Here is a 22,409-nt window from a genome sequence, read left to right as displayed (position 1 = left end):
TGTAGAATACTAATGCCTACAACTCTGAGTGGGGTTTTGAAACCAGGGGGAAGGGATTTTGACACATATAATAAAGAATGCCTGGATACCTTTGAAAAGATTTTCAGCAGAAAACATTAAAAACATTGTCAGTAGCCGGGTGTGGTGGTGCACGCTTGTAAATACCCACGCTTGGGAGGCTGAGACAGGAGGATTGCACGGGTTCGAAGCCAGCCTCAGCTACTTAGTGAGGCTTTCAGCAATTTAGTGAGACCCTGTTTCCAAATAAAATATAAAAAAAAAAGGTCTGGGAGTATAGCCCGGAGGTAGAAAGCCTCTGGGTTCCACCCCCAGTACCACCAATAAATAAATAAATAAATAAATAAATAAATAAATAAATAAATAAATTGTCAGTAAGGACTGAATATGAAGTGAAAAGGTATGCTTTTGGAAACTGGAGGAAGGTGGATCCTTGTTAAAGAGTGGGGGAAAGCTTAGCAAGTTTGTCTCTTCCAGTTGTATGGGTAGCAGGATTTGTTTAGTCCTGTAGCTGATTTAGCTGATGGGCCTTGAAAATGAATCAAGAAACCAACCATTTGCCTAGCTGGATTTTTATGAAAGGGTTGAAGGTGCTTACTTTTTATTATTTCAATAATAATAAAACCCAAAACATTAAAATTAAGAGATTATTGCTGAGAAAGATTGTTCTAGAGAAACAGCTGAAAGTGTTACTCTATAATATTTTACTAAAGCTTCAAAAATGATTAAATTCTTAAGTATTTAGTCACAGATGGGGCCTCTGGGTGGATTATGGCTGTGCTTCGCATATTCTCCTAATGTATAAGAAACTTGTGGAGATATATACGCACATATTACCTAATCAGCCCTTACCCAATCCCTAACCCCTTTTCTCCCCCTCCCTCCTTCCCATGCTTGGCTTCCTGATTGACTTTGATATGTTTAAGTACATCAGGTGCTTTAAAGAGTTTCCCTCTTCCCTCCTCCCATCTCCTCAGATAGGTCAATTTAATTGCTCCTCTATTGGATCCCTTCTTCATCTAGAGTACCTCCTTTTACCCATTTCTTCCTAGTTTTCACACATTAGAAAAAGCATCTGATTTCTTACAAAATGAAGCCCTGTGAAAGTCAGAGACCCACAAAGTACATAAAATTATGTTTTCAATAAAGGCACTACCAGTTTGGACTAAGAAGGACAGAGAGTACAGTATAAAAGCAGGTGGCCAAATGCCCAAATTCCGCTGGCAGGAAATGCTGATGAGACTATTCAGCTGTTACCTTTCAAGAAAAAGAGAAAGAAAAAAAGAAAGAAAGAAAAGAAATGGAAACCCAGGAGAAGAGCCTAGTGCCACACAGTTAACTTAGACCTTGACACTGAGTCACAAAACAAAATCAAACATTTGCCTAGTTGGATTTCAGAACTGCCATAGATCAGCGACTCCTTATTTTTATTCCCATTCTGTCCTTTTTTTTTTTTTTTTCCTGGTGTTGGGGTTGAACCTAGAGCCTCATCATGCCAGTAAGTACTGCACTACTGAATTATATCCCCAGCCACATTTTCCCCATTTTTAACTGTACTGTCTATAGATATTATTTTTGGTCTGTCCTACAAATTTATATCGATTGTGTTAGAGACAAATAACTTTTGTCTTTAGATTCACACGCTTAGGATCACAGGTAGAGGAATCGACCTTTGAAGATAACCTATACTCAACTGCTGATGGCCAGAAAACTCATTTTGACTTGGACTTTATTTATTTATGTATTTATTTGTGATATTGAGGATTGAACCCAGGGGCATTCTACCTCCGAGCTATACCACCAGCCCTATTTTATTTTTACCTTGAAACAAAATCTCATGAAGTTGATGAGTCCTAGTATTTGCTGAGGCTGTTCTTGAACCTGCAGTCTTCCTATCTCAGCCTTCCAAGTACTGGGATTACAGGTATGCACCACCATGGCCAGGTTTAGACTTTATGTAAGTGATGAGAGTTTATATTTTGAGCTGGCTGTATAATGGGAGGAGACTGATAACATTTGTGAGGGGTGAATTTATTTTGCATGTGGAAGCAACATTGATATTTGATTGCTAGAGAGTAAATGGTGGAAGACAGGAACTAAAGCTACCTGACTTTCCCCGTTTTCATGCATTATATAATTCTCTCCCCTAGATTGTGTGTGGGACATGTAACTTGCTTTTAATTAATAACGTATCACTCCCCAAATTATGTTATGTAAGATTTATATTGCTAGAAATCTCTCTCTCTCTCTCTCTCTCTCTCTCTCTCTCTCTCTCTCTCTTTCTACTTGGTGGCTCAGTAGAAGCAGTCTGCCAGGAGTTTCACAACCACATGGAGATGAGTTCTGTCAACAGTCTGGGTCAGCTTATAAGTGGACCTGTGTTAGGGTCTGGGTTTAGAATGTCCCCCAAACTGTCATGTCTTAAAGACATGGTCGCCAATGCTGCAAGGTTCAGAAGTGGGACATGACTAGAGAACATGGGTCACTGGGATTGTGGCCTTGGGGGCTATATATATTCTCAGGATCTTTCCTCTTATACTCTTGCCTTTTGGCCACCATGATGTGAGGGTGGCATCTCTCTGTTACATGCCCTGTGGCTGTGGTTCTGATCAGCCATACGCCACAACTTCTGGAACCTCTGATTCCATGTCCCAATAAACTTTCTTCCTCTAAGCTGTGCTTGACAGGTATTTTTGTCCTAGTGACAAGGAGAAAATCTGACTAAATCAATCTGTTGCTCAGGCAAGCTTCTAGTTAGGAAACACTTATTTGTTAATATATTTCCTTGTGTCTCTTTACCTAGAGGTATTCATGTTATGTTCTGTTGTTGTTGTTGTTGTTGTTGTTGTTGTTGTTGTTGTTGTTTTGATACTGGGAATAGAATCAGGCCATGTTTTTACTTTTGAAACAGGGTCCTGCTAGTTTTCCTGAGAGTCTCACTAGGTTACTGAGGTTGTCCTGAAGCCCAGGATCCTTATGTCTCAGCTTCCCAAGGACTGAAGTTACAGGTGTGTGACATGCCTGGATAGACATGTTATGTTCAAGACCATGAGTTTGTAAACTTTTAATTTGGAGGTTATGGTGGTCCACTGTATTGTCCCCTGGCATTTAGGGGATAGAACTCAACTGAGTGAATGAAAGTCAGAGTTAACTTGTTCAATGACCAAAATCTTCCCTCTCTGTGAAGCAACATAGTTTTTTACACTGGCTCTTTTTATGCTTGTAAGATGATTACCCTAGTTCCAGGTACAAAATGAGGATAAAATGCTGTAGGTCAGTACATGTAGAATTGTTTATTTTTTGTTTTGTTTTACAGCAAGGAATCCTCCAAGACAATCTACTTATATATCTCACTGGGCAGTGCTTGCTCACATTCTCACTAACAAAGTAACTCCCTGAGAAGAAGGACGGGTCAGTCACAACCTGCTAATACCAACTGTGCTTCTCCTGAGTCATTGGGGGAGAAGAGGCACACTTGAGCAATATCAAGCAAACAGAGATCTGCCAATAAGGGGGAAAAAGGCTAATTGGTTGCTATTTGTGCAAACAGTAGTATTTTTTTTTTGTCAGAACATAGCACAATTTTACAAATAACTATATTTAAAAAAAAATACATAAATATTCATTTAGTACCTCACATAAGTATTCTAGGAGCTAGAGATATAACAGTGAAAATACAGAACTTATTTTTCCAAGTTCAAATAAATAACACAACATGTTGGATGGTATAAAGTATAAAACATAAAATGGTAAAAATTGATCTGGTCAGGGGATTGGAAGGGCTGTTTTATTTACTTTGGCCATGTGTACATCCACAGAAGACCTACAAATGATCTGAATTCACACCTGCCTAAATAAAAAGAGATAGCCTGTGTTACCTCTGTAATCAGTCCCCCATCATACTTGTTCTGAATATATTGCATTTCCCCAGGATTTCCAGCCTGTTCTTCATTATTGGAAACTTTCCACTCATTTGTAAACATACCTGTCTGTATCCTTTAAAAATAAATAAATATGCAAACAATACCGAACATTGTCACCTTATATGGCTGTATTGTCTGTGCACTGTACTACTCCACAGGGAGTCCAACATAGACTATGATGTACAGAGCTACTCTGTGGTATCTCTGAAATCATTCTACCTCAGATCTCCACCCTAGCTACTATCTTACCTCCATCCTTCCCTTGCTGAAAAACTCCTTAAAATGAGTTGCTTCACTGATCACTTCTTCATTTTTATCTCCTATTTATTTCTACTGACATTGCAATCTGGTTTCTACTCCAGCAAGCCTGCAAGATCAACAACAACATCGTCTTATGAAACCAAACCAAAGGATTTTTCTCAGTCCTTATGTTGTTTGACATTTTGATAGCATTAAATTTTTTTTTTCTTGAAATGTTCTCTTCCCTTTTCGCATATTTCCAAGTTCCTTCAACTTCTATGACTCTTCCTTCTCAGTCATTATGGGGATTTCGAACAATTCTGTGTTCCTCTCTGTTCTTCATAGACTATCTCCTCTTCTCATCCACATGATACTGATAGATCAATATAGATGTGGATAATTAAAATCTTGTTATGCACCTTTTATTGGTACATGAGCTATGGGCAGTTTGGGTTATTTAATGCATCTAAACCCTAAAATTAGCTGGGCGTGGTGGCGCACACTTGTAATCCCCGTGCTTGGGAGGCAGAGACAGGAGGATCGCGCAGGTTCGAAGCCAGCCGCGCGCACTGGCTTAGGAGACTCTGTTTTCAAATAAAAATGTAAAAATTGGTCTGAGAGTGTAGCCCGGAGGTAGAAGGGCTTCCAGCAACCCCAGTACCACCAAAAAAAACCAAAACCAAAATCCTATAATTAATCTAATTTTGGACTTTGAAGTTGATATTTTATAAATGTTACAGATAGGTAAATCCATACACCAATTAAATGATATTTACTTCAAACACTGATCTGGAACCTACTTAACACACATCAGGTGCTTAATCAATAATTTTTTGATAGATGAATGAATATGCTTTTTCAACAGAGAGTAAATATAAAGTCATGATAACAAATTCTAAAATATACAAATCTACTGGTAAAATGTCTATGAAATATCAATTATTTCTTTTTCACTCAAATTATCTATTTAAATACAAATTATATACAAGAAGTTTGGTAATTTGGGAGCAAATATTTATAATTAATAGGAATTTATTATTTATTATATTCAGATTTGAGGTCTAAGACCAAATACCTTGTTCTTTTGTGACATGGCCTTGGTCATAGCTACAAGAAGAAAAATTTTAAAGTAAATATAAAAGGGGAGTTGATAATTTGGGCACATGAATATAAGGTTCTGAGTCAATATAAGATACCTACTTATTTTAGGATAAAAGTAGAGTAGTTTATGATTTATGAGTAAGAAAGATAACTCAAATTTTTTGAAATATCAAAAGAAATATGAAACTGAGGAAATTACATTTGTTTTTTTTTTAGTATAAAGAAGAAGAAAAATGATTCAGACTTCGAAACTTCCAGCCAAGCTTCCCAAGGGTCAGACATTTTTATTAAAAGAAAAAAATCCCCACATAATATAATAAATCCATTATTCTTTCATTTTGCAAAATGTCAAACTCCATGTGATCCTTTTAATTTCTATGGGTGTTCTAAACAGATCATATCTAGGGTAGGAGCTAATACACAGCGTGGCAAGTATAGATCTGAATGTGCATAAAAGACATCACAACTTGTACACACACACACACACACACACACACACACACACACACACCCCTAGCACCACCACCACCACTATTAAAACTACTTAACCTGGTATATAATAAAGTGAAACTTTTCTGTTGAATTTCCTCTAACATATCTTTTTTTTTTCCCCAATCTTGCCCTGTGACAGTGATTTTTGTGCCTAAAGTCTATAGACATCATGATGACTCTATGCTACTTTTTCACCTCCGGGAGCTAAGGAAAGGTCAGAAACAGTGCACAACTTATTTCTTGAGTAGCCAGATTGATGTGGTTTTCTGAAGTTCATAAGAGTAAGGCAGCACGATGACAAGATTAGATATTTTTATTTGAAACATGCAGCTCCTCTGCACGCCCATAGCCGAAAGTCATTCATTTATACTCGTCTGAATTTTTGAGACTTTGAACAGTTATTAGATTGGTAAATAGACTAATCCAATGTATGTGTTTAAAAGAGAATAAATTATTCTATCTTCTTAGAAAACTAATGCCTTAAGTGGACCAAAGCGGTTTTCTCTCTCTTGCTTATCCAAATCCATGTGACTTTCTTATTTCATCAGTCTTAAAGTCTACCTAGAGTGGTCTGAAGGTGGAATGCCTGAATATTAAGCCACAATCAATCATTGTACACACACTAATTGCTTTCTGTCCTCCCCCTCCTTGTCATCATGGTCCACAGCAGGTTCTTGAGCCAGGGTCCATTCATCGGAGCGGCTAGCTGCTTCGCGCTGTTGCATCTTCCTATGATCTGCCTGGTCCCAGACCCCTGGAGAAAATCCGTGTGTGCATACTGTGCGTGAACTTTAGATAAATAAATAAACACACGGAACAGCTTCCAGATAATTGAAAGTGAATGAAGGAGGGAGCTAAAAGAAAACAATTTCTCTAGGGATAAGCCGCTAAGGTGGCAGGTATGATTAAAATCCACATGATTTATGGGTAGGTGGGTTACTTACATGACAACCCTGTTAGTGTTTGTTTGGGTGCATTTGACAATAAAGTTTTGTTGTTGTTGCTTTGCTTGCTGTGGGTTTTGCTCAGGAGTTAACCACTCAGGAATTCCTAGTGCCTGGCTGAGCAGTAATTTAGCAAGCTCTCTTGTGCTCTTTTCCTGTCAGCATTAACATGTCAATTCATTTTAATAGTCTGGGCATGCTCAGTGGGCATGCATTTTCTCAGTAGGTATCCCATGAGCCCACCCTGTGGTGCAGAAATGTGTTATAGCTTGTCTCAGACCTCAGAGACTTCAGCAGGTTTATTTTCATTATGGTCTAGTATATTTGTTAAAACAAAGCCAAAATAATATATAAAATCAAGACCTCAACAAATGAAACAGGTTATGTATATTTGATTGGTAATTTAAGCTCTTTCAAAGATTAGGTTGTACAATCTTTACACAGAATTATTACAGAGCAGAGCTTAAGAAAATGTGTGCTGTCACTGCTTGCAGTTTTTGAAAGTTAAATGATATTTTGTCACAATGGGGATTTTCTATAATCATGATTAATAGTTGAAGTGGCTTTTATAATAAAGAGAATTTGCCTACCGTCCTCATTAATGTGTTTTCAAATGGATTTTTATCTAATGTTCTGTTCATAAGTAAGTGAACAAATGAATGAAGAAATGAGTAAATAAGTAAATAAATAAAACACAAGTCAAACTACCAATTAGGAGTCCTGATGGCTTGTAACTCTGTCTCTAGGTTGTCAAAGTAGATTTCAACTTATTTCCAACCTTCAGAAATGTTAGAAAATATCTTGTCAGACAGAAAGGGAGTAAAATAAGCAAAACAAAAGGAGAAGAAACCCAAATTCCACAGCCAAAACAAAATGCTGCTCAAGATTGCAGGACGGTTCCAAACTTGGGTCATTTAAATAAACCACAGAGCCAGGCGTGGTGGCTCACACCTGTAATCCCGCGCTTGGGAGGTGGAGACAGGAGGATGGCGCAGGTTCGAAGCCAGGCTTGCTGGATTGAGACCCTGTTCCCAAATACTAAAAAAAAAAAAAAAAAAAAAAAAGTATACAATAGGTCTGGGAGTGTAGCCCGGAGGTAGAAGGGCTTCCAGGAACCCCAGTACCACCAAAAATAAAAAATAAAAAGTAAATAAACCACAGCTTGAAAACCAGCCATGGAGGGTGCACTTAAAAGTAACTAAATATTCCTGCTGCGTACTGACACCTTTGGAGATCAGAATTCCTAAAAGTGCTAAACAAATCTGTCAAAGCTAGAGTAAAGGAAAGAGTTGAAAGAAAGGTTTCAGGGTAGAGAATGACATCAGCTTTTTCTTTGAATTCTCCATTTTATTTGTTTTTTCTTTTCCTTTCATCTCCTTATTCTTAACTTTGAGTGGCAATCTTTGTCTATTTGATTAGGTGAGGGCAATGATTTGACCGTGTCCAGACGCAGGATGTTTTTCTGTATTATAGTTGGTCAAAATGGTCAGGTATTTTGTGCATCATTTCATGATAGTGTAGAATTCTGGATAGAATTTAGTATTGGAAAAAGTGAAGTCTTATATCTCACGTATGCCCTTATATCCCACTAAATATTCTTTAAAATTCTTAACAAAATTTTTTTTGTGTAAATTATTTTTTTGCATAGGATATATAAAAAATACTGATGCAAAACTTCAGAATGCTATGTATTGTCATTTTTTTTTTACCTCCTTTTGGCTTTAACCATGGATATTTACCAGTTACAATTGCTAAGAGTTTCTTTGAACACCTTAAATTATCAGTGAGTGGAAATGTAAACTTGGGATATTTAAGCAATGGTAATTAATCCTAAATAATGTTGCAAAAATTTTCATTGGTTCCGTCATTCATAGTGAGTTACAACTATAGTGCTTTTTAAAGTCTAAAAATATTCACTGAACTCAGGAAGTAGCTGCTTTCAAATGCTTATTCAGGACAGAGAAAATGTTTTTTTATACCCTATATCTAAAGGGCAAAGTGGAAAGATAGAGGATAATAGGAAGGGATACAGAGGAGATTAGATGGTATGAAGGCAGAGGTCAGAAAAGATGGAGTGGCTCTCCTTCCTGTCGTGACATCCTGTGGCTTTTCCAGCAATCTGTGTAGTTCAGCCACCTCTAGACTCCTGCAGCCCCTCTTCCCTGCACTCTGTGGAAGAGCATATAGCCAAGAGGATTTCTATCTGTATGTGCACACATTTACTGGAAGGGAATTAGACAAAACACAAACAAAGCAGCAAAACATTTGCATGTCTTCTAGATTAAGTTATACTCACCCTCGTGATTTTTAAAAATTTGAATGTTGGGGGAAAATCGAGTAGCATGTATTCTTTTGACAAAATGGAAACTGTTACTTTGGTTCTAAAATCCTGAATGTATGCTACTTTGGGAAAAGTTGTTCATGTAAAATATAGTAGTTTAAAAGGTCTTCAACCATAAGATGCTTTTGGTTTGTCAATGAGAGGTGTTCCATTTTTATAATACAGACTCCTTACACATCCATTAATAGGATTATGAAAAATTATCATTTTAATAAAACAAATTATAAAGTAAATTCTGTGTTCTGTATACAATGGATTACCTGGTAGCAATAAATTCTCTGGCTTCAGTTTCTACTCAAACTATCGCACTCCCAATGTTTCTGCTAAATGAAATTTTTGTAGACAGTCTATGATTTACATAATCTATTATTAATAATGTTAATTATTAAAACCTCAAATTTCTATCTCTCTCTTGTTCTCTTTTACATACACAAAAACCCACATACACGCCAGTCAAGCAAACACATATAACACATACGCTATAAGGCTCATTTCAATCTAATAAGGATTATTTTTAGAACATTACAACATAGCAAGTAGAGAATAAATACCACATTTTAATCAATATTTTGAATAATTTTGAATAGGTCTTTACCTTAGAACTAATAAAAATAAAGCCCATAAATATTCAATAGCCAAAATATACTAAAATATGCTACTTATCCTTTGTTTTTAAATAAAGGTATTGATGAGAATAGTTAAATTATTTCCTTTAAAATATCTGTCAGTTTCTTTTAATTTTGGATTGATCACTTCCTTTTTAAGCAGAATCTACTTTTCAAAAAATTACTTGTATTTGAAAAACTTCATGAAGGTATCTAACATGATTCATTTTCATAGTATTTACAATGAATGTGTAAATCATACACTAATGACAGTAGCATCTTTGCACAGTTCTTTTTAAATATGGATGAAATATGAGTTTTCTTCCAAGGTACAAAACGTCATTAAGGGCTCAGGTGGTTAAAATCAACATGAAAAATACATGCTGCATTTTCTCCCCTTAAATGCAATAATGTAATCAGATTTCAAGTCATCTTACCTACCTCACTTACAGCTTTATGGAGATTAATTAGTTTTTAGACCCCAGTCACATGATCTTTTCTGACTGTCATTTAGCTGGCTGACTAGACCTGTAAGCTGTCTCATGCCCCAAAGGACAGATTAAATTTTAGTATTGTTTGTCTTCTTTCTTTGACTTAAAAGTAGGTTTTTAAAGTTATAGTTTAATTTTATTTTATAATTACGTTTTAAGGAAAGGTAAATATTTGGCTAAATAAGTAAAATGGGGTGTTCCTCTGATTTCTTATAAAGACTAAATATTCTAACACCTAAAAATTTATTTTAAAAAATATGGTATAGATGCTACAGACATTAAAATGAGTTTTCTAGAGTCTGCACCTCATAGAAGAGGCTACTTAGGAACCCATATAACAAATCATCTGTTTCTTTGACCTTAGCAATGGGTTTTTAAGGTCAAAATGAAAATGAAAATTTAAAGAAATTTACCAAGTGACAAGCAGAAAAAAAGATCTATTTTGTCTCAATCATACAAATCCCACTAAAAAATAAAAACAAACCCCACAAACACAGAAAAGACAATAGCAAAAAACTTCACTCTAAATGTGCTAATCATTCATAATTTATTTTCTGTGCCAACTCTTACCATTTATTTCTCTGACTGAGAGGGGCTGAATGAGCTAAGGATTTAAACTGAAAGACCACGGCCTTAGTTTTTATGTTAGTCTATTTGGCCATGGATTCCCAATCAGGGGGAAAAAAGAAACAAAACAAAAGAAGAAAACATTGATAAACCACTTCAATATGCTTTACAATATGTGATTAAAAAAAGAAAAGAAATCTTGTCTGCTACAGTTGTTAAAACATTGATATTTCTAGCTGGGGCCCTAATTAAGGTGTAATGAGAGATAGGAAGTACAGTGAATTCCCTTCATTCACGTCACTAAACCAGTGAACCGCAACTACACGTGGAGTTTCACGGAGATGCTGGACCCGGCAAAATAGCGATCGCAAGAACTCCTGAGCAGTTGGGGCCACTGGGTCATAGACACCCGCAAACCTGTGACTGTCCGGATGCGAGCTGACTGCAGATTTCTTTTCATGGATACTTAACAATAAACAGTCACTTCGCCTAGGGGAGAGCTCTATCCTGCCGACACCTGGGATCTCCTGGCTCTCTAAAGAAGACGCCACAGGATTTTTCACTGCTCAGGTGTTGCTGGACACGATGCTGATTCAGGAACTGAAATTATCTGTTTCCCTTGCCTGTGGAGTTGGCTCCTTGCCTTTGGCAGTGACCCTAGACTTCTGCGAATGATGAAGACATCCCTCCACGCCTATGGAGAAAATAGGGCCAACATGGATTCCATGAGAAAGGTTCAACTGAGCTTTTGCTGAGAAAAATGGTAGTGTGCAGAGTCTGCATGAAGAGGGAGGACTGAGAGCACCAGTAGAGTGGGAGCCCATTTCCTGGAATGAGAATCACTGATTTGTTCAGAACCATACTGATACAGTATTTTCTGGCTCTGTTTTCTACTAACACACTGTGCATCCACTGGTGCTTTATGTCTGACTTTGGAAAGCAGAAACAGATCACTTGCCTCTATGCCTATTGCTATGGTTTGTATGTGTCTCCCAGAATCACACATGGGAAGCTTGATCTCCATTGCAGCCATGTTAGGAGAGGGGCGGTGCTTGGGTCACAACAATGGAACCATCACTAATAGATTATTGTCACTGTTTCAGGGCTGAGTTCATTTTCAGGAGATCAGGTCATTATAAAAGTGAGTCCTCCCTCCATGCTTTCCCTTTTCCTACGTGCTCACTTGCCTTTCCATGCTCTGCCGTGTTCTAACACTGCCCAAGGGCCCTCACCAAATGTCATTGCTAAGGCCTTGGAATTTCCAGCCTACAAAACCAATAGCTAAATGAACTACTTTCAAAATTGCTCAGTGTGTAGCTTGCTGTTACAGCAACACGATTCAGATGAAAACACCTACCTTCAAAATAGACTACAGAGATAAAAGATGTGAGAGAAATTTAGACTCATCCTTGAGCATTTGTATAAATAATAGATTTAATATGCTTTATATTCATATTCATCATAATGACCTTTTAGAGAATATAAATTTCCAACTTGTAAATAACAAAAACCCAAAGGCAAAAGATGGGTAATGCAATAATTGAAATCTGTAGATTCACTGGGCCCATCTGCCTTCCTATTGCTCTTAGGAAATGTGACATTTGTGTTTGGGGTTCTTTGTCAGGAAGCATCGTTTCTGTATCCTGTGACCTTATTTTGGTTCTGTGCATAGATTTTGTACATACTCGTATTCTACATTGTGTTAAAAGAAATAAGGGAAAAGATTTCTGTCATTGTCAGGTAAGTGTCACACGTCTAATTGACTGTCTACAGTGCTTTTGACAACTTAATATTATAGCTAAATAATTAAATTCTTTATTGACAGCTGTAAGTTGCTCCTCTCTACTCACCCCAAAAGAAGACCTATTCCAGTAGAAGAGATGCTTAAACAGTATGCACCCTCCCTAAATACATAGAATTTTCATAAATAAACACATTGCTGAATATATCCATTTCTATCACCAGTAGGCAGCATTCCAAGGAATGCATGTTGATCCTGGGTTTCTTTTCCATTGATAAAGGAGGACATGTCATTTTTGTTCCAGCCGAGAGCAGCCCAATGTGCTCCTGTAAGGCAACTTTCCATGTTGAATGAATAAGGATCATTGTTTCCTTTATAATGAGTCTCCCCTCCTTTGGCTTTCCATGAAAGGCTGCTACCACACTGGCTAAGAAATAGTCCTGTTTAATCGCCAAGTGTCTGCCGAACACAGTGTGTTAATGGGAATGATTTTCTTATCCATCATTACGTGACTGGCACGTGAATAATTTTGCCCACCAGGTCATCATGTCACATCAGCCACGGTAACTCCGCTCAGTCAGATGTAAAAAGTACCTTACTCCCACAGAATGATCATATTTATTAGGAAAATTCTTTATCTCCCCTCCTGTCCACCCATGTATATTGATGATGCTGGTTTTAAAGATGTCTACCTAAAAAGAGCTAATAAAGTGTATTGATTAAGTTTATATTATAAATAGGAGTATAAGTGTTTTCAAGTGTTTACCTCTATCTTATACCTGTTTCTGGCTGGCATAGCCAAAGTAAGGATCTAGACATTAATACTAGATCCAGTTCACTAATATTTATTGCTCCAAATCCAATCTATATTAGTATGTCAACCTTGTATCAAAGCAGAAGACAGCAGTATTTATGATTATTAGTACAATATTGAATCATCCTGAACCAATTACTGATCCAATTACTGTGTCTTTATTGTCTTCTGAATAGGGCTTGATTTGTCTGTGATGAATACGATGCAATTAAACCACCTTTTTACATAATAAAACACTGCAGGTGTTTATTCTTAAGAGTTCACAGATACCAACAACCAATAGATTTAATTAAAAAAATCCTTGATGTAAGTGTGAATTTCATTAAATGACTCTAACTTTAATATACATTTAAAATGTGTCTTATTGAAAGATAAAATTGTATAATCTTCTGTCCACCTATTGTTTAGAAACTATAATAACTGTCAGACCAAACAAAAATTAACATAGCTGCTTAATATTCTAATTAAATGTCATATTTTTAAATCATATAAACATTAACTGAATCATGTAAAAATTGTTTGTGGAAGCAAATATATGATTATATGATTGATAATTACAAAATTATGTATATGTGATTTTAAAATAATTTATTTCATTGCATATTTAAGTTTACTTCTATTTGAAGGGTCAATGCTTCAAATAATCTAAGCTTTATAGGCTCTAAAATCATCATTAAAAGACAAAATAGTGGAACAGAGATGCATGTTTAAAGGCAGCATTATTTTTAACATTAAGCATAAATAATGTTAAAAACATTATTTTTAACATCAAAGGCCAGTGCAGTGGCACAAATGTATAATCCCTGTATTTGGGAGGCTGAGACTAGTGAATAGTGGATTTGAGGCCAGCCTTGGCAACTTAGTTACATTCTGTTTTAAAGTTTAAAAAAAAAGGGGGCTAGGGTGCAGCTCAATGGTAGAATGTACCTGAATTCAATCTCTAGTGCCACAAAAGAGGAAGATAATCCCAAAATCGCTTTAGTTCTTCCTGTATGTCTTCTTTTCATCTTTTCTACCCCCAAATTCAAAATTTACATCATAATTAGATTAGAAGAAAATGTTTACTATCAGGGTTCTGATTTTTTTTAATTTTATAAAAATATCTGGGGGATTGTTAGAATCTGATTATTATATATTAAAATACTAAAATTCAAGTTGAATTGAAGATTTTCTTTGTAGAGATAAACAACAATGACCAATTTTCCAAGATTAAATTTAACATAAATAGAACAAGGATTTTTGTAATATTTTTGGTACTGGGGATTGAATCCAAAGGCATTCTACCTCCAAGTTATACCACTAGCTCTTTTCTATCTTTTGTTTTGAAACAAGGTCTTATCAAATTGCTGAAGCCTTAAACCTGTGAATTTTCTGTCTCAGCCTCCTAAACCCTGGGATTACAGGCATGCACCACCACACCTGACAAATTTTGTAATCTTATAAAATAAACCTATTAAGAATAAAAGATCCTTCCTTGAATATACTACCTTGACAGTTTCAACTTATTGCCAAAATGACCTAATGTACTATATTATTATATTATTATATTATTATTTTTATTATTGTTATTATTAATTATTATTACAGTACTGGGGATAGAACCTAGGGGCATTCTACCTCCAAGCAACAATCTCAGCCCTATTTTTTATTCTTTATTTTGAAACAGGGTCTCACTAAGTTGCAAAGAGCCTCATTAAGTAGCAAGGCTGGCCGCGAACCGCGATCCTCCTGCCTCAGCCTCCCAAATGCTGGGATTACAAGCATACACCACCACGCCTGGCCCTAATGTACTATTTTAAAGTTGCGTTTCTTATTGACAGTTTATGGAAGTAAACTGAAATATGAATATTAATCTACCTATCTCATTAGCAATGGTTTTAAAGTTTGAGTCAGCGATGAGTCAGTAGTTGGCTTCCAACAATTTTTATAGGTTTTTGTAGGCGTAGTTATGTGATATGCATTGACAGTTAGCTACTACATTATTGCAGTTGGCAGAGAACTTTAAAATAAATGATAGCATACAGGTTTACCACTCACCTTGCTGTTGGTGTGTGTATGTAATTAAAAAAAATGTTTTGCTTTAAGGTTGTAATTGTACAAATTACACTTTTTTTGTTTTTGTCCTCTTTCTCCATATTTTGTCTTTCTCTCTTTTCTCCTTTTTCTCTTGCTTTACAAGAATAGTTCTAAGTAGGAGGGAGGGAGGGAGGAAGCGAGAGAAAGTTTTCATTGCAAGCATTCCAATAATTGTTGATGTGCTCTCATAGAAATCAATTGATAATTCTGAACACCTACCATCAATATCCAATTTTCTCCATATTTGAGAAGGCAAGAATAAACTCAAATCCATTCCATGCAGGTTAACAGGGATGCACTCTGTGTGTGTTTTCCTCCACATTGTATGTAGTGGGGGTGGGGAGAAGAGTTTGTTGGCCTTCTCATAAAGGAGTATAAAAGATTAAAATGAATGTTTTCATTGGCACAGACTAAAATTTACTCCTGTAACCACAGAAATTCAATACAAATTAAGAGTGTGTAAAAAATTGAAAATGGGTACTAGATTCCAGACAATATTTAATTTAAACAAAGTGTTAAAATAAAAGAAATAACACTGAGGATAAATTAATGAACTACAATTAATTATATTTACCATAGCGATTTAGGTTTGAAACACCTACCTCTGCACTGATAAAATAAAACCTGCATCCTGCAGAAGCTAGAGTAAGTTAAATGAAGATGCTTTTAACAAGGTTATTACTTAAGCAATGACAGGTTTACAGATTTTAGCACCACTGGGTTTTCACAGGAGCTACAGCAAGTGCTAAAATAACACACACCTTCAGGTTCATTAAATTCACCAGTGTGATGGAATAACTGATATTTTTTATATTACTATAGTCCCTCGAAGAACCATCTATAAATAAGATACTCTAATAACAACTGTTTGTGCTGATAAAACAATGAAATAATTCTAAGGTTTATCTGAAAGGGGAAAAATTGTGCATAAGCAATACTGTTAGCATAGTTATATCTGGTAATTTGGATTTCTTTGGAGTCATCTATGTGTTTATTTACCTAAAACAGGTATATTCTGTCAAAGATTTTGCTGTGAAGCTGTACTCAGAAGGAAACTTGTAAAAAGGTAATGTATATTAAGAGGAAATAAACTGCATCACGCCCCCCAAATATTTACTTTATTGTCTGATGTTTACTAGGATATTTATGGAGGCTGTTTTATTTAAAGAACTTATAAAATTCCAATAACTGCCAGAAACAGCAGCGTCTCTGATAAATCCTTTTACTGTAGTCAGCTGTGAGATGAGCCCAAAGCATAAATAGTGGGTTGCTAATAAATCAATGGAGTCTGGCCTTGGGAGACCTAGAAGACATATGGACAGTAATAGAGTCTCTCAGGTTGTCTTATGAGTGATTCCATGTGGATGAAGTCTTGGTGTTATTCACAGCCTACTTCTCCCCTAAAACACCTTCAATCTTATCCACAGCCTCCATCTCAAATGTCAGACCACCTGGGATATGCAGCTGTCAGGCTGAAAGGAGAGCTGCCTGGGATTGGCCCCAGCCAGCTCATCAAGGAGATACTGTCACTAGCCAGCAGGCACTGCTAGGTGCACAGGGTGACAGCATTCCACAAGCCTGAGCTGCACTGGGCTCTAGATTTTAGAGGTGAAGGTAAAATAAACGTAGCTGGAACTAGGGATTCTTCATAGTAGAGCCGCCTCTGGTGTGTGATTCTCTCCTTCAAGATATTTACTTCTTTCTTGTCAATATTTGTGCAGAGATCAGTATATTTTGATTATGAATAAATAAAAAGGGTTATCTGCCTTATTCAAGTATATTTTATATCTTTCATATCATTGCCACATTTTCTGAACATACTCTTACATTGGTATTGCATTTTCTACTATTAAATTTAAAAATTACACTTTCTGCTATCAAATTTAGTTTGATCAGTACCTGCCCTCTGAGAGAAACATTTCTCTATCACAACTGTGATGTGATTTTTAGTTTCTCTTCTCTTCTCTGCCTCCTCCCTTCTTCAGTGTGTGTCAAGGTTTGTGGCTCTTATCATTAGGGAGAGAGCAGCACCTACTATCAATGGTCCCTTTGGGTCTGAAAAGTAAATAATAGTAAATTAATATTTTACATTTTTCTTTCTTTTACTATCCCTGTTTTTTAAAGAAACTAACAAACAGAAAATTACTATTGTAACTAAAAGTATACACCTTCTTCTTAGGACTCGAATTATGCTTCTGTAAATCTGAACATTTTCCCTGGAGTACTGAGGTTCTCTTAACCCACTGAAAATAATCCTTGTTGATCACAATCACAAATAATGGCTTCTAGAAGAGGTCAAATACCATCTCTACCTTATATTCACTTGTATTTCCAGATTTAGCGATGGCTCTTGGAAATCCAAAATATTTATCAAATTATCAAATGAATTAATGTTTTTTTATTTACTATGTAACAGAAGTTGTATTCATGGAAACTCAGAATCAATGTGAGACTTTATTTGGATTAAACTTTTCCTTAAATTTATTGTCCATGCATATTTGTTATAGTCTTTTTGCTACATGTTTAGTTTTTTTTTCCCCAGGATGATCCTCTGCTAAGTTATTGTTTCTTGTTTCCCTTTATTAAGCTTCAAATTTCTAGACTCCAACTGGCTTTATGAAAGGCTGATAGTTAAATAAGTTATTGATTGATTGGTGTTATGAGAAGCGAGTTATATTTTTCCAAAGAGGAAAAAGAGAAATGATGAAAAGCATGATTTTTGACGCCTGATGAAAATAGTTTCAAATATAGTCCTGCAAGGTGTAGTCCTCATGTCCCCGGATTCTGGATTGTATAGTCATCATGTCCCTGGATTGTATAGCTCAGTTTCTCCTGAATGAGCACATGGTAAGACTTGCCTTCCTGGGTAGTGGAAGAATTCATCCTGACAAACATATGAAACACATAGGACCATGCATAGGTCATTCAGTTCAGCCACTGACTGTGGTTTGCTCTATAAGTCTGATTCAATCTTACCATTCTCACTTTATAGAAATGAAACTATGAGAGAGTTAAATTATTTGCTTTATACCACATTAATGGTGAGATGGGTTGTATCAAAATTAATCTGATTCAAATGTCTTTTTTTCCCCTGCTAATTGTTCAGTATCTGACTTTGATCCAACCTCGATGTCTTTTTTTCTGTTTCCTAATATAACTGGACAGGAAAGATCATTGGCTGGCACTGCAAAACAGGTCCAGAATCTGATGACTTCTCTTCCAATGCTGCCATTCTTTTCTCAGCCTCTTGCCTGGAATTCTCTACTGGCCTCGTAATAGGTCTCTCTGCTTCAATACTGCCTTCTATACTCTATTCTTAACATATAGCCAGAGGGATGTTTAGAAAGTTATCATGTTTTGCTCTGCTGAAAGTCTCATAGAGAAATACCATTTTCTATTTTCCATTTAAACAATGAACTAATGACTTGAAATGGTCAACCATGTCTTACATCAAAGGTTTGCCAACTATGGCTTGAAAACTCATGAGATAAGGATGGTAATTATGGTTCACTAGTTCAGTGATATGAATGAAGAGCTTTCACTGAACTTCAAATTTCTTATTACACTTTCAAATGCCACAAAATAATTTTTAAATGTGTTTAATGTGAAAATTAGATGAAATTTAACTTTAGGTGTCCACAAATAAAGTTAGTGGGAACACAGTAACTCATGTTCATTATGTATTATCTAATGGCTACTTTCATACCATCTTGACAAAACTAAGTGGTTATGACAAGGACTTTATGGGTTACAAAGGCATAGATATTTATTCTTTACAAAATGACTTGTGCTTTTTAAGAAAGGGTGCTGAAATTCTATCTGAAACATCTGGCCTCTGTTACTTTTGTGCCTTCGTCTATGGGCCCTTCCCTTCTTCTGCAGCAGCACCTGCATTCCCAGTCCTGCCTCTGGGTCTCTCAGGAGCTGGTTTTCCTCCTTTCTGGATCTCTGCTTGGCTAGCTTTCTTGACCTCTTTCAGCTGTTACCTGGTGAATGAGCAACCTACTTTGAGCATACCCTTGGTGAATGAACTATAGTACTATGGTGGATGCCCTACACTTAGTGATCTCAATTCCCCTCACTTGTTCTACTGCTTCTCCCTGTTTTCATATTTCTTACAACCTTCCAACATACCACATAATTTATTGACTATGTTTATTTTTATTATTGTCTTTCAGAGCTGTGAAGCAGATTCACTGTGCACTAGTTCTTACTTTAATCCACTGCGTTTTGATCTGACATTTATACTACATGCATGAGTCTTGTGAGGCAGAGCACTCACACAAGTTACTCATGCAGAGAGAGCAAAAGAAAGTAGATGTCTAGAATTTTGGGGAGTTGGTCTTTTAAGGCTTCGAAAAAGCTGTACAGGGTGGATGGAATCTCATCTACGGGTTCCTAAGATCATACACAGCTGTGGGACCCTGAAGACTGTCTGACCTGGGTTTAATGTTACAGGATACATAGGGCTAATGGATTGCAGAAACAGACCGATAGGAACAGAACATGACAGATAGTATCAGAAGCAGGCTGTCTGGCCAGTTCTCCTTACCTCAGGATGTCGATGTCCTGTTTCAGCATGGTCTATAATGATGACTGAGAGCTACAAGTGAGAAAAGGGGAAGAAATACATTGGTCCAATGCCCTTCAGCAATTATCCTGCACTTGCTGGAATCTAAACTCAACGAGGGAAAATATTTTTGTCTGATTTATTTAGTCCTACGTCTTAAATACCAAGAAATTTGCTTCAAAGGCACTTGCATTCAAAAATATTTGCTCACTATTGAGTGCACCATATTGCCTCTAATCAGAGTATTTTAATATGCGATCTTTGGTACCTCACTAGAGCAGTTGTTTTGATTTAACATTTTCGTTCAGGTCCATTACACACAAAATAAAAAGTTACAAAGTAAGTCAATCATGCTATAATTAAATACTGTTCTCATTTTACCAAGAAACCCATCAGTCCACTCACAGCCTTTAAAAGAAGAATGGAACAGCTTAGAATTATCAATATGTGAATAGGCCTGATAATGCTTATTGTAGTTTTGAGTTTGTATATAGTTACTTTAATGTATGTTATAGGGGAAATAATATTCAAATGTTTAAATAATAAAGTATATTTTCATGAGAATATTATTAACAAAATAATGTATTATATTATGTTAATTGTTATATGTATGAAATACATATTTAGAATACTGTTAAAGACACCCAAAATTAAAAATGGAAATAAATTCTAATAAATAATGACAAATATGTTTGATAGTGAATGAAACTTTAACAAGCACTATTTGGGACAAAAAGCTTTCCAAGATAACAGATTTTCTTTACTCCTTCTATAGGAAAAAAATTTAAATGTAATTTTGACCTACTTGATTGAAAATATAATATGAAAGATATTTAAATAAAATCTCATTTATATAAATTTATATAAATTTATTTTCAAATTTTTTATTAAATGATGCCATATTTGATCCAAAATGAACAGAAAATTTTTATGTGCCTATAGTAAAATGAGTGATAACTGTGTGGAAATACACTTCATAAAAGAACCTGAATAAATTTTTTTTTTGCAGGTCTGGAGATAGAATCCAGGGGCTTTATACCTCTGAGATACACACCCTGCCCTATTTTGAAACAGGGTCTCACTGAGTTCCAAAGGGCCTCAATAAGTAGCTGAGGCTGTCCGCAAACCATGATTCTCCTGTCTCAGGCCCCTGGGATTACAAGCATGCACCACCATGCCCAGCTCCTGAATAATTTCTTTGTTCAAGGAATTCTAAAACAGAAAACACAAATTATACTAATGTAATTATTTTAAAATGATAAGAATAGAAAAATATAGTTATGGCATATTGCCAAGTGAAACAAATTACTTTAACAACATGTCTGTCCATATATAATAGAATGAAATTTGATGTTAAATATGATAATGCAGAGAAACTTTAAAATCCCCAAATACCATTTGAATCATCCCATTAAACTTTTTTCATCATCTTAGTGAATTCTACTTCATTCTTTTCACTTTAAAGTTAGCCATCTATTTTGGAGTAAATAAAAATATTTTAGAGGGAATTAAACGTAACAAAGAATAAGTTCCTATCACATCACTCCTATAAAATATATTTCATTTGTTTGTGACATGATAATACTCAATTCTTCTGCCATTCAAAAGATCAATTTTAAGTGATTAAATTGCCTGGAGAGAGCTGATACCTTCCATCCAGGTATGATAGATGTGGGAGTGGAGAAACAAAGGTAGGAATTTAGTGAACTCAGCAGAAATGAGAACTTTGAAGAATGGACAAGATAACAATACTGTAGTTAGTGTGCAGTTAATTTCAGCCATTAGTCATAATTTGAGTCGACATGATATGTTTTCCTAGATCATTGATTTTCCAGTTAATGCTGAAAATCTGTGGTCTGGAATTTATTTCATTTTATGAATAAGTTCCTGCCAGTCCTTTAGCTTTGAAGAAAGTAAACAAATCCCAAATTTGAAAAACTGATTTTTCTGAGAATATATCAATTCTAAAATCAGAGTTAAATAGAATGAACACTAAAAAATAATGCTTATAATAATACATAGGAGAGAAAAAGGCAGGAAAATGTTCATCTTTTTCAGTGGCTCAAGATATTTTTATATGGATAATATTGAGAAGACCACAGCCACATGTCAGCAAGAGAAAGGTTTTAAAGGTACAGCTCCATATTCTTATTCCCTTCCAGTAGTACAACTTCAAAGGCAGCCACTGCAGGCCTAGAAAGATACATCACCTATGTCTGGCTCGGGATTGAATAAACTGAGTCATAGCTCAGGCAATAGGAAGTGTAAGATGTGGAGGTGAGAGAATTAATGAAGATGGACACCGGCTGGGAGCATATCCTCAAACCTTATACAAAGACAAGGTCCTCGATTTTGAAAAGTTCAGATAATGTACATTGATTTACAAGGGGAAGAGATCAGAAGCCAACACAGTGCTGTGATTGCCATGAATTTAAAAGACATTCCATGGCTAATAGAAAATTCTGTTACATGATTTTTTTTTCTAA

The sequence above is a fragment of the Muscardinus avellanarius genome, assembly GCF_963383645.1.
Source record: "Muscardinus avellanarius genome assembly, chromosome: 2".
NCBI lineage: Eukaryota > Metazoa > Chordata > Mammalia > Rodentia > Gliridae > Muscardinus > Muscardinus avellanarius.
Note: the sequence above shows the minus strand (reverse complement) of the source record.